Source organism: Camelus dromedarius, chromosome 17 (genome assembly GCF_036321535.1).
Source record: "Camelus dromedarius isolate mCamDro1 chromosome 17, mCamDro1.pat, whole genome shotgun sequence".
NCBI lineage: Eukaryota > Metazoa > Chordata > Mammalia > Artiodactyla > Camelidae > Camelus > Camelus dromedarius.
This window is the reverse complement of record NC_087452.1, coordinates 21,639,622-21,657,149: the sequence shown is the minus strand read 5'-3', so window position 1 is coordinate 21,657,149 and position 17,528 is coordinate 21,639,622. Positions and strand designations below refer to the sequence as shown.

Sequence of the window (17,528 nt, the reverse complement as noted above, 5' to 3'; positions counted from 1 at the left end):
GAGAGTTTGAATGCTCCCTTACACCCACTAGCTCTTTCCATGAGATCAACTCTGTTGTTGGCTGCCTCTCTTTGTCCCAGTAATAACAGCAATCACAACAATAACTTTCTTTCTCTGTTTGAGTCACTATTCTAAGTCCTTCACACATAACTCACTAAATTCTCTGAATAATCTGAAGCATTAGTTATCATCATCTCCATTTTGCAACCAAAGAAACTGAAACACAATGAATAATTATTTGCCTAAGATCTCAGAGCTTAGGAAGAGATGAAACAAGGGCTTGAGCTTTGCACAAAATGACGTCCTCAAATGCACAAGGAACACAATAGAAGTGCATCCATGAGGCCCCACCTGTGAATGTCCTTCAAGTAAAAATACCAGCCGGGTTGAAATAGCAAAAACTTAATCAACTGATGGTCAGAGAGTAAGTATCAATATCTATGTCCAGCTGGAAGAGAGCTGGAAAGATCTCTCTTATAGTAAGTCAATACAAATTCTGGTTAAAGAAAGAACAAATTCCAGTAGTAAGGCAGGGTACCTTTTGAAATACAAGAAAGAAATTTTAGAGTCACTTTCCAGCAGTACCACTGATTACTGAAAAGTCATCTCCATCAGAAAGCAACTTTAAAAAATCAGCAGCAGTTTAACTGTGGCTTACTGAATGGTGAGCTGGTCAAAAATGACAGACTTCCAGGTCTGTTCTTACGGAGCAGGGCTCATGGAGTGATTGCTGAGTAGGCAATGAGATGGGCATTTTACCTGTGGCATGTCTGGTTAGGAATTATGCCCTTTTTTACAAATTTGGAACCTGAGGCTCGAAACATGTTAAAGGTCACCCAGCTACTTGGCAGTATTATTGGGATTCATCTCCTGTTCTGAGTACAAAAGCCCTCACTCTTTCCACCATCTTAGGCTTTGACTCCCATCGTAGAAGCCCTAAATACAAATAAGAACAGAGAGCATTGTCCAAGATGGGCTTCAATTGTCAGCTTATCTATTCAGACAGATATTTTGGCTTTGGAAAAGACAATTACTAGTTAGTCTGTCACCCTATTTCATATTCTTGTCTTTCAGTGTACACATGAGAGGATTACTGTAACATTTTAATGTGTGCAAACAAATCAAATCTGGCTATATCAGATCAGCTATATTTTCCAAAAAAACAAAATAAAGGGGGAGTGGAAAAGTAATGTGATCTCGTACTTCAGGTGGGAGATGCTTAAAGGCACGAGGGAAAACCCCCAGGGGAAACTAGTCACTATTTTTCACCAGTTCGGCTCAGTTTCTGTTGCCTAATCATTTTCTTATCGCCAAATATTGCATATTTACACAGGTGTGTCTCTGATTTAATTGTTTAGGACCAGTCACTGGAGGCGAAACTACGTGAGGCAGCTCTGCTGATGCAGTCCAGCTGGGGTCTGACAGGTAAATAATTATCACTAATCAAAGCCTAAATGAATTCAGGTTCTTCAAAGTCAGATGGGGGCTGGGGAGGGTTATAAATGAACTGTTAGGAATATCAGGAGAAATAAGAGCTGGGCAGTCTAGTCTTGGATGAAAACAACAAAGAGAAGGGTGAACAGTGAGACACTGTCGTCTGTCACACATATTATAGAGCAAAGCGATCCGGCTGGGGCTCTGTTATTCCCTCTTCAGCCACCATCAGCTTGGGGGATCATAGGAGCCTGTCTGTAAAGCTGAATCCGATGATGAGCTAAGTCCTTTTCAGCCCTTCGAGGGTATAATCTTAGGATTTCATTACACAGAATTCAGATTTCTTGACATAAAGAGGAAAGAAATCACAGCAAAGGAAATCATAAGTAAAACAAAAAGACAATCTACAGAATGGCAAAAAATTTTTGCAAATGAAACCAACAAAGGCTTGATCTCCAGAATATATAAGCAGCTCATACGACTTAATAAGAAACAAACAACCCAATCCAAAAATGGGCAGAAGACCTAAACAAGTAATTCTCCAAGGAAGACATACAAATGATCAATAGGCACATGAAAAAATGCTCAATATCACTAATTATCAGAGAAATGCAAATCAAAACTGCAATGAGATATCACCTCACACCAGTCAGAATGGCCATCATTCAAAAATCCACAAATGACAAATGCTGGAGAGGCTGTGGAGGAAAGGGAACCCTCCTACACTGCTGGTGGGAATGCAGTTTGGTGCAGCCACTGTGGAAAACAGTATGGAGATTCCTCAAAAGACTAGGAATAGACTTACCGTATGACCCAGGAATCCCGCTCCTGGGCATCTATCCAGAAGGAACCCTACTTCAGGATGACACCTGCACCCCAATGTTCATAGCAGTACTATTTACAATAGCCAAGACATGGAAACAGCTTAAATGTCCATCAACAGATGACTGGATAAAGAAAAGGTGGTATATTTATACAATGGAATACTACTCAGCCATAAAAGCCAACAACATAACGCCATTTGCAGCAATATGGATGCTCCTGGAGAAAGTCATTCTAAGTGAAGTAAGCCAGAAAGAGGAAGAAAAATACAATATGAGATCGCTCATATGTGGAATATAAAAAAAAAAAAAAGCATAAATACAAAACAGAAATAGACTCATAGACATAGAATACAAACTTGTGGTTGCCAAGGGGGCGGAGGGTGGGGAGGGATAGACTGGGATTTTAAAATTGTAGACTAGATAAACAAGATTATACTGTATAGCACAGGGAAATATACACAAGATCTTATGGTAGCTCACAGAGAAAAAAATGTGACAATGAATATATATATGTTCATGTACAACTGAAAAATTGTGCTCTACACTGGAATTTGACACAACATTGTAAAATGATTATAAATCAATAAAAAATGTTTAAAAAAAGAGGAAAGAAATGTCTTTCTCTGGACTCTGTATCAGACAATATTGCTTAAAACAAAAATCAAGAATGACATGAATATTTTCATATGAAGTATTTGCTAAAATTTTGTTACATCTGTGATGTTTTCCTCAGCCCTGAGTTCACAGGCATTTCAATAAAGGCAAGTGGAGGAGCCACAGTGGGCTTATTCCTGGCTGCCTGTGGCACGTTTCGGGGTGCTAGCCTCTTGGTTCTAACATCATTGGTGCCAGCAGTTCTGGCTTGAGCCAGCTGGACTTTGGGCCCTGAGCTGTGTGGCTTGTTGAGAGCAGGCTGAGCTACTTGGAGTTAGAGCCAGTTACCCTGCTTCCCCTAAGTCAATCTTTGCAAAGTGTAAAATTCACCTTTGTGAATTTCAGAGAGAGAGAGAGAGGGCAAGAAAGCGAGAGAGCATGTTTATAAAGGATGGATTCCCAGAGACCTACAAGAGAACAACAGAAGGCTGACATTTCCCCCTCCAGGCCAATTACTTGTCTCTCATTTTTCTTATTACTTTGCATAATAATTTTCTTCTTTCTCCTCCGCCCCTCTTTTTTTTTTTTTTTTTTGAGTTCAGCTGCACTTAGAAGGACTTAATGGCATCACTTAAAGTTACAGGATTAAAAAAAAAAAGAATGAGCACGTATTTCCTCCTCAAGAGCAAACCATCCGCTCTGAGCACTTACTAACAGAACAGATTGAGGTGGGAGGCTATCCATGGTTATCCAGGGGCCGGTGGATTTCAGCAGAGAATGCCATGGAGTTATCACGAAGGACGCCTTCCCCGAAGCCTTAGCCCTTGTAAGATGTATACACCAGCTTTGAGGACATTTATTTCAAAGTCAGCCTGTACTGGCTTGAGAGAGCTGTTCAGCCTTCTCTGCAGCTTCCTGGTAATGAATAAAACAGGTCTGATCATTGTCAAGAATACACTCAGGAAATCTGTGGTGCAGGCCTGCAGCTTCCGAGCCACGGACACAGAAATCTAGTTCAATCAGCGTTGAGAACCATGCCCGAAAAATGCCTTCTGTTTTGGGACAAGACAGGATGGCTGTATTAGCCACAACAAGGCCCTATTTTGATTGGTTTTCATCAATTTGACATTGGTGGGTTTTTTTTTTTCCTTCTTCTGTCTTGTGAAAGCATTTGGCTTTGAAGCAGAAAAAAGAATTTTTCAGTTGTAACTCAAAGTACTTTCTTATTGTCAGTCATAAAATGTGGGCTGGAGGATTTACCTTATGGTTTGGCTCCTGGCAAGAAGTAAGCAAGAGTCCAACATCAGGGGAAGGTATTAAATGGCCACTTGAGTTTCTCTTCTTCTTCTTTTTTTTTTTTTTTTTTTGGTACTTTTTTTTAGTGAAGTATAGTTGATATACAGTATTGTGTTAGTTTCTGGTGTACAGCAGAGTGATTCACTTATACACATATCTTCATATTCTTTTTAATTACAGGTTATTACAAGATATTGAATACAGTTCCCCATGCTGTATAGTAGGTCCTTTTTGTTAATCTACTTTATTTGTAGTAGTTTTTATCTGCTAATCTCAAACTCCTAATTTATCCCTCCTCCCCACCTTGAGTTTCTTTTCTTAATTCTCTTCTCCAGTCTGTTATTGTGATGCACATCCTGATGCCCTGGACAGAATTCCTGACACAGCCTTGAATGTGGGGGTCTGAGAGAAACACGCGCTCTCTCTTATCAGAATGAGGACCTCAAATATCACAACCCCAAAGAAAAATACCACCATCTTAAGGAAATGATTCTGACTGACTAAGGTCCTCTAAGATACTATGTGCTGACACAGGGAAACTTAGGGCCACATGCTGAAAACATTTGCAGGCCTGGAAAATAACTGGTTTAACAATTCAAGATGCTTTAAAGTTACTAAGAAAAGAAAATACATAAAAACAAATAAACCTCCCTTTCCAAAAGTAATGGTGTAGGATAAGCTACCCCTGAAATGAATAAAACAGAGCTGGCTATTAAATGCAAATTCAGCTTTATAAAACTCCTCAACAATTGACCAAAAAAACCTCATCACCCCATACTCCAAATGGATGTGTAGAAATATCTATTTCATGATTTCAAAATATTTAGATGAAAAATGAAATATTTAGTCAATATCTCAGATATATTTTCATCTGAGTGTCATACATCTCCGGGCTTCCAAAGAGTTTCTCCAAGTCTTCCATAATCCTGGATGATTTTAGGAATTTTCCTTTTTTTTGGTCCAGCTACACAGCGGACACTAGGATATTCATCAGTGTTTCTTAACCTTAGCACTGTTAACACTTTAGGCTGGATAAGTCTCTGCTGTAGCGGCTGTTTCAAGGCATCCTTAGTCACTGTTCCCCAGGTGCCAGTAGCACTCCCCAGTTGTGACACCCAAAATGTCTCTAGACATTGCTAAGTATCTCTTGTGGAAGCAACACTGCCACCAGTCAAGACACATTTTACTTACTTTTACTAATTCAGTTCCAAATACACAATACTGTAGGTGCTATTACTACCCTTCTATTTCTTCATCGTTTATAAATAATGAGAAAATAGCTGAGAGTGTTTTAAGTGATCTGTTCAATTTCATAGAAATTGAATTTCAATTTGCCACTTACGGAAGTGGCAAAGAAAAGACTTCGGCCAAATTTGCAATGCTTATATTCTTTATCCTAACACTGGGAACACCCAGAATCTGAGTTGAACAACAGTGGAGGTGTTTTCTCTGTAGTCTAAGATTTCTAAAGACACTAGAAATAAGTAAGTGAACACTTTCTTAAAAGAGTCATAAAATGACTGTATTCAAATTTCCTCCCAATTCAAAGATGTTCTTTGGAAGGCAGGGGAGGACCAGGCACCTGGCCATACCTGGATGTGGGTAACTGAGCTGTAAGTAACTGCTTTCATTTACTTCTTAACACTTGCTAGTTATTTCCGTTACTTGAATGAATAGATACATCGAAAGAATCTGCCAGATTCACGGCAGAGCAGACTGCTCTACCACTGGTTGGTGAGAGATCCGCTGTGACAGTGGAAAGAGAATGGAATGTGGGAGTTGGGCACACCTAGTGTATTCTGCTCACCAGCTTGGGGAAAATGAGGAACTCCCTTTAGCTTTTGATTCCTTATCTGAAAAAAGGACAATCCTATCTTGCAAGCTGATTATAAGGAGAAGTTAATATGTGCCAAGCCCACGACATAGAACTTGGTATACAATATGTACTCGATATATGCCAGCCATTCTCATGATTCATTTAATCGCTCTGAGTGAGAGATAAAAGGCAATTTTTTTTCTTTTCATTTGAGAATCAGTGGGGGAGACAGACTTCATAATATTTACTGGGCTTTGACTATATACCAAATACTGTGCCAAGTGCTTTACATGAATTATTTAATTTCATTCATGAAGTTCATCGCCTACTGAACATTTACATTAGGCATCTCTTCTTTGGTTTGTTTACTCATCTGTTATCTGTCTCCTTCACTTACAGGAGAGCAAGGAGCATGTCTATTTTACTCACTGATAGAGTCCCAGTGCCTCATCCCTCAATCAATGTTAGTTGAATTAATAAATTAATGAACAAGTGAAATAAGAAAGGTCTCCCTGCGAAGGATCTTTGACTCTCTTCTGTCAAGTTCTCTTGATTCTTTCATGGCAGCATTTCTGGGATTCATTCATGTCTCATCATTTCCACAACCACTCACCTTCTCCCGACCCTCACTGCCTTGAGTCTGGACCATGGTAGCCACATCATAATTCTCATGTGGTCTCTAGCCTCTTCCCACTCCCACCCATACTCCTTGCTGCCGCCCCGGGCATCTTCCTCATACACCCCCATCAATTAATCATTGTCAGTGACCAGGGCCAGGCCAACATCTTCATCCAAACCAAAGCCTTTCTGGATCAAGCTCAGTTTGCCCTAACCCATCCCACCCTCTAGCACTGAATAACATTATCCTGTATTCCAGGCAGATCACTATCTGCTCAAGCACTTTGGTAGATGAACCTGAAGACCATCCACCACGGACGTGGGGTACAGTTTACTGAGTGCCTCCTTTGATCAGGCACGTGTACTGTGTTCTACAACACAAAAGAAACTCCTGTCCTTTCACGCTTAAACCATAGTTAAGGATAAAAGCACCATAACAACTGAAGTACAGTATCAATCGATTTGAAAAGGACTATACAGGATACCAGGTAGGCACCTGTTACCCACACTTGGGAGGTCAGAGAAAGGTGCCCAGGGGAAGGAGGGTATAATTTGACATCTGATATCTGAAGATAGAGACAGCTTTTTTAGGAAGAATAGTGTATAGAAAATAATAGCATGACTTAGCCCCCCAGAAAAAGAATATGGCTCATTTGGTGAACTGAAAATAGTTGAGAATATCTGGAGAGTAGGATGCAAAGGAGGTGGAAAAGAAAGGACGGGTGAGAGATGTCTGGAGAGGTAAATGGTAATCAGAGATTTTTGACCTCACTCTCAAGACAATGGGAAATCACAAAGGAATTTTAAGTATGAAAACTGCAATGTTACTATTTGGGTCTCTAAGAGGGGATGGCTTTTCCAGGGGCAAATAAGCTACAATTTATTCCTCACAGAATAAAGCCTTATACAGCAAATCTATTTCTTGACAGAAAAAGGGAATGCCACCTAAAATGTAGCAAAATGATTTTTGTCCTAGGAGTCTGGAAGAGCTCTGGAAAGCCTGCATTCAGGTGCCACAGTTCCTTTGTCTGTCCAAAGAGGGGAATTAATAGACACAATGATCTCCCCGGCTTCTCTCAGCTCCTGCCTCCTCTGAACCCTGGCTTCCTGCAGATGGGCATTTAAAATAAATGATTTTCTATGCTTTATGTTGATTTCTATTGTCTTTCATTATTTATTATTATTATTATTATTATTATTATTATTATTATTATTATTATTATTATTATTATTATTATTTTTGGCAGGAGGTAATTAGGTTTATTTATTTATTTATTTTTAGAGGAAGTACTGGGGATTGAACCCAGGACCTCATGCACGCTAAGGATGTACTCTACCACTGAGTTATACCCTCCCCCGCCAGATGGTCCTCTTAAAGCTGGAGCAGCCCTGTGATGGAAGGATGAGTCCCTTCATCCCTTCATATAAATAGAAGACAGGCCAGAGGCTGCCTGTTCTCTCAGGAATAGGCTCCTGCAAAGTTAATCAGATAAAGTCCCAAGTATCTTAATATTATACCTTTAGAATCTAGGAGTCAAATTAGCATAGATCACCTCATGGAAATGAAATGGAGAGAATAAATACCACTCCGCTTCTTGACTCTGTGCTGTGTGCCCTGCCCTGTGCCAGTACTTGACACCCATGAGCCCCTCCACTTGTTACAACCAGACGGCAGCATCACCAGCTTCCAACATGAAGGGGCTGAAGGATAAAGGAGGACTGTGGCATTTGTCCAGAAGAAATAAGCATCACGAATGGTGACAGCTTTGGTTCTCTTTTCTTGTTTCCCATCACTTGGTCATTGACGTTTCAAGTATATATTCAACACATTTGCCCTTTTCTTTAGTGTTGCTTCCCCAACATTTTTTTTTCATTTTAACCAAAACAACTGTCTTATCAATATATCACCATAATATATGATTGAAAATATGCCACTCAGAGGCTGTGCTCAAGGGAATCAATTTCCCATCTCCTTTCCTTCTAGGTATGCCATGAAATAGGTAAGATCAAAATAAAATGCATCAAAGAATTAGTCTATGGAAATCTTTGCAGGAAATAATCCATCAACCTTTGAGATTGTCCGTCTGGCTCTTAAAATCAGGGTAATTCCCTGCATACAAAACAGTAAGCTAATGTCAAACTTGAACAAGCCTGACACCAGGTACTCTCAAACAAGGAAAGAAATAGAAGATAATGAGGAGGTGATTTCAGAGGAAAAGCATGGATTCGGAATTAACCAGGCAAATAAGTGCTCTGATATGGAGAACTATTTCTTGTCATCGCCATCAAAACATTCCTGGCATTGAGGAGAATGACCCAGGAGCAAGAACAGGCTGGATGAACAAAGCTTTATAGCGATACATGCCTTCATTTTCGGTTTAAGGTCACCATGCAACTTTCTGCTGCAAAGATTAGTTTCCAGGGGAGACTCATTCATCAGTCTGCAGGACTAGTCACATGCCACTGTAACTCCCATGGGGAAAAAGCTCCCCCTTAGCAAAATGGACTTTGGACACAGACAGACCTGAACTGAGGTCTTTTGCTCTATCACATTCTAGCTGTCTGTCTTCGGCAACTTGCAAAACTTCTCAGGGCCTAACTTCTCAGGGCCTGTGCTCCCTCATTTATAATGGGAATAATATCCGGTACTTTGAAGACATGCCATAAAAATGAGAGGTAACATGTGTCATATGCCTAGGACACCGCTTGGTAAAAGAAGGCATTTCACAGACAGTAACCATGATAATTGAGTGGCATTCAAGTAAATTGGTTTCCTTGAGCTGAATCATAAACATCACCCTTCCCTCAACACAGGGGTCTGTTACAAAGGAAGCTTCTGAACCTGCAGAGCTGGACAACGTTCTACAGACACCTTCAATACTCTGCAAAAATAGGCTGTCACAACAATCTCCACCATGGTAAAAAGACTTCCTTACAGTTTAGCAGCAGGCCTTGTTCTGCCTAGGAATTTTAAACATTCTTAATGCACAAATCTCCATCAAACAGTGTTTTGAGACACTTACGTATCAAAGACATTGTACTTATTAAATGATAAACTTATTCTCCCATTCTTTATGACTCTAAGGCATAGATCACTTTCTCTCATAGGTTTTGAACTGATATCGTTCATTCATTAACATCTATCTATGAAATACAATGTGTAACATGCTAGGGATACAACACTGACTGGGAAGTGGTTCTGGCCCACAGTGTGATGGGGAGACAGATACATGAAAGGACTAAAGGATGAATGAGAGATAACCAAGGAAGAAGATGCAGGAAGAATGATTTCGGCAAAGGAAACAGTGACTGCAAGGCTTCCAGGTGAGAGAACAGAGTGGATTCCATGAAGGAAAGATGCTTGCTACAGCTGGACTGTGACCTCCCAACATATTGTCCTTCAATGCCTCAGGTTGGTCAAGTGTATGATTTCTATTAGACTTTTTGCAAATTTCTCTCATATCACTAGTGCTTTCACAGACCTCTACAGATTTATAGAACGCCAAGAGAGAATAAGAAAGAGCTTTGGTCCAAAAAAAGTCTAAGCTAAGTCCTCAATTCCACAGCTGAGTATCTATACAACCTTGGGCTGGACACATGTCCTCTTCAAGCCTCAACTTTGACATCTACAAACAGAAGACTAATACTTACCTTGCTGAGTAGTTGTGACCATTAAACACAGTGATGATTTGGTTAAACACCTAAAAGGCACCCTGACATGCAATAGGTACTCATTAACTCACAACCATTAGCCATCACTGAGAGCTTAAATTGTAAATTTCAAACTAGCCAACACTGATAAAGAGACTGTGGTTAAAAACCAGGTACATCAAATTTAGAATTTTCCGCGTTGGAGACCAAAAGCCCTCATTAATAATAATCATACAATGATAATACTGCTACTATTGAGTACTTACTCTGGACCAGACACCAGGGGAAGCATTTCTCTTAAGTTCTTGTTTAGCTCTTAGAACAGTCCAAGGAGGTCATTTGTATTTCATGAAACGTTGCTCTCATTTTCTACAAAAGAAAGAGAAAAGTTCATGAACTCAAATATATTTTGACATTTTGAATTAAACAAAGTTAAACAGGTTATTTCCTTCAGAACTTCTCAGGGACAATAGACATTATCAAATCCAACAGAGGAAACCAGTCGAAAGGGTTTTCCAAATGTATTTGACCATTAAATCCCCCTTTTTGGTTGGATGGATATTAAAATACCTTTGAACCATATTTTGTAAAAGACTAAAATAAGAATTATCAGCTCCATTTTGTACCTGAGAAAACCGAGCTCAGAGAAGTTAAGAAACATGCTTGATGTCACACAATTAGGAAGTAAAACGGGCCATTATTTGAAACCACATCTTTCTAACCCCCAAAACCACACTCTTGGCTACAGGACAATGCTTTTCAACACTGCCCCAAGTCTTAGAAACTGTTTAGGCTGCAAAAACCTTGGCTGCTCTCTGTTAAGCTCTGACAATTGTCTTCTAGAAAAAGACCAAAGAAAAACTTACGGTATCAAGTCAGGAGTCAGAGTCTGAGAGAATGGCCATCACCCCCTTTGCTAGGAAAAGGCCAAAAGGATCCTGGGACAACTTTTTTCTTGCTGCGGAGAAGTGCTGAGCCCTGGACACAGAGCTCAGCTGGACACCTACCTTATTGCTTCCCACTGTACCCCAGGCTGTCTCCCTCAAGCCTCAGAGCCCACGCCACACCTAAGGGTGCAGTTCTTCTCCACATCTCTTTACCATTTTACTGGTACTTAGTGACAGCTCACACCTGGTTGTTTCCTCGGCAAAGGCAGTGGCAGCCCACCACTGAGCATATTGCTAAATTAAATAACTCACTCAGCCCAAACCTAATAATCCCTCCGCAAAGCTCAGAGAATATGAAAAAGAATTACCCCATCCAGTTCCCTTGGCATTATGGGAACAGGAGAGACTTTCATCTACTCTAGCAGTCCATATGTTTGAAGGTCAAACAACACCTGGGTATTTCTTTGAAATAAACTAATTGAGCCCGGATGATTTAGAGTCAGTCTTGCTGAAAGGCTCATTGGATCACCCATGGTAAAGCAAGACCTGCTTTTGAAAACTGTGGATCCACCAACCCCAGCTTTGTCAAATGGCAATGAATATCTGATGCTGTTCGAAGATTAAGACCTGGACCAAACGGACTCAGGAGAAAAAGAAAGGACTGCTTTCAAACTGCTAAGAAAAGGCGTCTTGGCCCCAGGTGTTCAGGAGGTAAAGACATCAGGGCCAGCCAAAGGAAAATCAGGCAGAGGGCCTGAAAAGGAATAGTTCCTAACCACTAAGTGTGCATATAAAGCACTTGGGAAACATGTTAACAATGCAGTCTTCCCAGCTGGCCTTTGCCTTTTGTTCTCCTTGTAGCTGGTTTTCATGGAAATCTTATTTGTAAGAATAACAGACTTAACACAGAGACCAAGGTGACGCAGAGTGGGAGAAAAACATCAGCTTCACCTACTTGGTTTCAGTCACATGCCAGCACATACACCAACTGGTGGCTTGGTTTGTGCACAGGCAGCCTCTACCTGAGAGTCCAAGGTGGGCCTAGAGATGAAAATCCCCCTCCCCGTGAAAGGTAAGCTGCCCTAGTTCACACACACGTGGGACCTTGTACCCCTCCACAGCATTTACTGCCATTGTGGTGAAATATTTCTTTACTGGACTTGGACTGTTAACATCTTTTTCCCCATGAGAAGGTCAGTTCTATAAGGAACACACCCGTCTTGGTCACCACATCTCCAGAACCTAGGTCGGGACATTTAGATGCTCCCTAATTATTTGCCGAGGAAATAAATGAATGGCATTAGAAACAAATTACAAGGCATATCAGAATGCCCTGGAGCAAATATTTTGGGAGATGAATAGTTTTGGGGGAAAAAAAAAAACCAAGACATTTCACAGGCATGGATTTTCATCTTAAAATTTAAAAATGTATATTCTTGTCCAGAACTATACTGTTCAGTTTTAGCTACACTCAGTCATTATGACTAAGGGAGATTTTGGAAACTGGAAGAGTAACAACAACAGCGGAGTCATAACAATAATGATGGTCAGAGCTCACATTTATCAAGGACTTGTGTGCCTGGCCCTATGCTAGTTTTTGTCCATGTATTACCTCATTTACTTATTATTATCCCCATTTTAGAAAATGAGAGGAATGGGAGCTGACCATGAGAATTCTAGTCTGTCTGTGCTCTCAAACAGCATGCAGAATCTGAAAGGAAAAAGTTCATTGATTTGTACATTCATTCATTCAATAAATATCTAAGTATGGGCTCTATCCGAGTACCACACACTGCAGACAACAGCAAGCAAAAACAGATAATGTCTCAATTCTTTTGAAGTTCATAGTCTAGTGGGGAGACAGAGGTTAACCAATAACCAGACAAATAAGAAAGAAAGAAAAAACCTGTTTTAAGTGCTATGAAGGAGCAGGATATGGTATTAGGAGGAATTAGTTGTTGTCAGCTTTCTTGAGTTAAGACCTGAAGGAAGAGTAGGCATTAAACAGGGAAGGAGGAGAGAGAACAGCTTTCAAAAAAAGAGTGGAGAGCTGTTCAAAGGCCCTGTGGTAGAAAGAAACATGGTGCAAAAGGGGGAATGAAAAAAAGCTATAGAGGCTGAATGGTGACAGCAAGAGGCCAAATATAGCAGGACAGTAGGTAGCCTGCAGATCAGTGGTTTTCAAATCTGAGCATACACATCAGAGTCACCTAGAGGACTTATAAAACACAATCTGCTGGATTCTTCCTGAGAGCTCCCCATTCATTAGATTTGGGGTTGAGTCCAAGACTTTGCATTTCAGAACACACAATGGGGTGATGCTGATGTGTTCTGAGACAACACTTTTGAAAACTACTGCCTTAAGACTATACAGCACCTGGTGGGCCAGGAGATGGATTTTTTTGATTCTGTCCTAAGGAGAATAAAAAATTACTGAAGTATTTTAAGCATGAAGGTGATATGACTCAATTTATCTTTTGAAAAATAAAAAGTCACTCTAGTTGCAGGGTGGAGAAGACTACATAGGGAGACAAGGAAGGATGCAAGTAGACCAGTCAGAAGGTATGCTGCAGTCGTTCAGGAAGGAGATAACTGTGGCTTTGACCAGAGTGATGACAGTGGAGATAGAGAAGCAGATGGATTTGAGAGAGATTTAGGAGGCTGAAATCTGTAGGACTTGGCCGTGAATAGGACAGTTATGGGAGAGGATAGTTCCTTGGCTTTTGCTTGAGCGATGAGACAGACAGTGGTACCATTCTCTGAGAGGCCCTGGACGAGGACCATGCCTGGAGGAGAAGATGATGAGCTCAGTCTTGGACTTGCTGGGTGTGAGGTACCTTTGAGGCATTCAAAAGATGGCAAGTAGACAGCTAATTTATGGGTCTGGAGTTAAGTGATGAGATCAAGACTGGAGATAAAAATTGTGAGTCATTTGAGTATACGTGTGATATGAAACCATGGGGATGGATGCAATCACCAGGGAGAGAAATTAGAATAAGAAGAGCAGAGGGCCTAGGACCTCCAAAATTCACAGGCTAGGTAGAAGGTGAGCCAATAAAGGAGAGAGACAAGAAGTAATGGGACTAAAATCAAAGAGAATTGTGCCCTGAAGCCAAGGGAAGGGAGGCAACAGTAGGCAATAAGTGCTTCTCAGAAGTCAGGTAAGATGAGGAATGTCGACTGGATTTAACAATATGGAGCTGACTACGATGAGAGCTAATATGGTGAAGGGAGAGAGGAGAGATAGGGAGGTAAGTTTTTGCTGAAGTTGGGAGGACAGTGTTTCATCCCCAACCTTCATTTGGTTTTATTTTCAATCTTCTCCCTCTTCAGTGATAGCCCAATCCTGTTACTCCCCCTCCTCATTTACTGCCAAATGAATCAAGAACTTACTCTTTCCCTTTGTACCTCTCATTTATCCTTCCTACCACTTCAATTTGATGTCTAGTCTCACTCCATCTTTATTAAGTGCCATATCCATTTGTTATTTGTTATACTAACCAATTGAATAGTTGCAAAAATTCACCTACTCTTTAACAAAAATGATTCTACTTTTTTTTCATTAAAGGTGATCTCAAGAATGCTAGGCTCTAGGTTCTGTTTTTATTTCTCTCATTGGCCAATTACCTTTGGAGAAGGGACAATCATGGGAACATCTGCTGACTAGGCAGTGGAAGGTAAAAGCAATGGAAAGCCAAAGATGACAAAAGTCCTTTACTTACACGAGGAGTCTATCTGAATGTCAATAGAGGGGAAGTGAATTTTTTTTTCTGGCCCAAATCACTCCCTATTCAACAGCAAACTTCAGGTTTGGGATTCAGAGCCAGCTAGATTAGGACATAAAGCTTAGTTCTACAACTTCCCAGTGTAACCTTGGACGAGATGCTCAGTCTCTCTGAGACTCATTTTTTATTCATGGATAAAATAGTCACAAGGATAGATATGTTAAAATACGACTGTAAAGGATTAACTGTTGGGCACAGTGCCTTAATGTTAAGCAATTAACACAGTATAATAGTGACTGTAGTGGGCCGAGCAAACACCTAGAAGGACGAAAAGCAACCCTGCAACATGGAATTGTTTTCCAAAACTTATCCTTAAATCCCAAGTATTTATTTGGGCTTTTCTACACTAGTCCCTTTAAAGAACATTTAAATCCATTACACTTTTAAATTCATTCACTTTGGACTGTGCCTTTTTGAATCAATACTGTACTCTTCCAAAAAAAAAAAAAAAAAAAAAGGGCATGCTGAAGTTGCTTTGTAAAATAAAATACTCCCAAGTTTTTAGTGTTTAGCTTCTATGTAAATAAAAAGAAAAAATGAGGTGGGTTATAAAACAAGGGAAAAAATAGATGAATGGAACAGGTTAGTTTTGTTCTGGATATGCAGATAAAACAAATACAAGGAAAAAAAACAAAACATGGCTGAACACCTTTCCCTAAGGGGAAAAAAAAAGCAGAACAGACAATGAAAATATATCTCATCCATTCATTCATCCAACAAATCAATTTTAAACTTTCTTATTAAGAAGTCCTGGACTAGGATCAAAACTAAAAGAATCAGACTTTGTTGTTGTTTTTATACTTCCATCCTGCCAGGTACAGCCTGACTCATTGTTTAAAGAAGAAGAATCAACAGATCAGATGCCAAAGAGAAAAGAAGAGGTGTGATATATGCATGGATTTTCTGCAGTTTGGTACATGGTAACCATAGTATTACTGCATCAAGATTTCCACATAAAGTTCATTATCCATCTATTGCCAAGTTAATGGCAACAGAAATGTTACTCAGAAAAACTCCATCCATTAGCATCACTAATCGACTCATGAGAAAAATAAGTCATAATGATGATGATAATGATGTTAGCCTTTACCATTCATATTTTAAAGCAGTGTACACCCATTTACCTGTGTTATCTCCTTTACGCTAGTAAAAACCTCATGAAAGGGGAAATATTTTCATCCTGGCTTTATAGACAAGGAAACTGATGCTAGGATGGGTTAAGAAATTTGTCTGAGGTCACAAAGTTTAAGTGGCAGAACTGAAACCTAACAGCATGTGCTCTATAGCCTAACTCCCTGTTTTTTTTTTTATACTTTGCTTGTTTTGTGTGTCTTATGAGGGGGAGGTAATTAGGTTTATTCATTTATTTATCTTTGGAGGAGGCAATGGGCATTGAACCCAGGACCTCGTGCATGTTAAGCACATGCTATACCACTTGAGCTATACCCTCCCCCTCAACTTCCCCTTTTAAATTAACTTGTTCTTGGGTCCAAAACAAAAAAACACTCTACTTCTGAATTTTAAAGTGCTCCATCTTTATTTACCCTGTCCACTGAGTCTTTGAAGGTCATAATGGTCCCCACAAATCAAGTGTGAAACTACTTTTTTTTTTTTTTGAGCTTTTCTGCAAAGCAGCATGGGCACTCAACTCATTCTTCATCTTCCAAAAGTCTTCCCTACCATCTCCTCAAGCAGGGCAGCCCCATTGAATTGACCCTTGAGAACTTTCTGCAAATTAATCATTCTGAATCCTGAAGCTCAGCAAAATGTTTCCCATTCTAACCAGAGTGCAGCAACTATTTCTGGCACCCAAAGAATGCTTTCCCTGGCTACCATGAAGACCTTTGAGACTAGCCGAAAGGAAATGGCAGAACTGTTCTTAACTGTGAGGTCATCTAGAGCTGGTGGCCCTCCGACGTAAGGAAAAAGGATATTTTTCCTTGGGTAAGATTTTCTAGCCATAAACTTGTTTTATTGTACCCATTGTTTTATCAACGACAGTATCATCTCCCTGAGGACCTTTTTGCTTTTGGTCTTCCATGAGTCATTTGGAATTTTCACTGAGACTCAACCCTAGTTAGCTAAGCATCAGATTCCTGCACTCTTTGGGGGTTTACTTTTTAAATATAAGATCTAATCATTTCATGCCAAGAGCCTGTATGTTTTGTGAAGTTCCTGAAGTCCAGTAAAAGCACAAAGATTCTACTTTTCATTCAGTGTAAGTTGTTATATATTTAAACCAAGGCTATTCTTGGTTTACATTTGAATAAAGTTTTGAAGCATTTATTATATGCCCACCTCTGCGCTAAAAGGTCACATATACTATTGCTTTTATCAAAATACGATTTTATTTTACAAGAACTCTAGGGCGTGGGAAGTATTACTATTATTATTACTCTCACTTTACTGTTGAGAATGTGCTTAAATAACTTGCTCAAAATGTTGACAATTTCTGAAGTGGAGTGATGGGTACATGAGAGTTTATTGTACTATTTACTCTAATTTTACTCATGTTTAAATTCTGTCTATAATACAGTGTCATTGCTGTTGCTTTTATATTAACATCCCAAAGGCACCCAGTTCACGAGAAGAGCCTGTGGTTTCAAATCCCAGTGTATTAGCC

At 39.9% G+C, this 17,528-nt stretch overlaps 1 long non-coding RNA gene across 2 annotated transcripts in view; it reads left to right on the top strand.

Moving 5' to 3' along the window:
- The window catches only part of LOC105095245 (uncharacterized), a 310,436-nt gene extending 293,163 nt beyond the window's left edge, over window positions 1–17,273 (top strand). Inside the window, exons 5-6 of one of the 2 annotated variants that reach the window (XR_004142522.2) lie at window positions 1,359–1,425; window positions 15,721–17,273. This is a non-coding gene — a long non-coding RNA (uncharacterized LOC105095245). Of the gene's footprint in view, window positions 1–1,358; window positions 1,426–9,792; window positions 10,367–15,720 lie in introns of those variants that run through there. The other variant, XR_010384819.1, reaches the window with a different exon arrangement.
- Window positions 17,274–17,528: the final 255 nt, after the last annotated feature.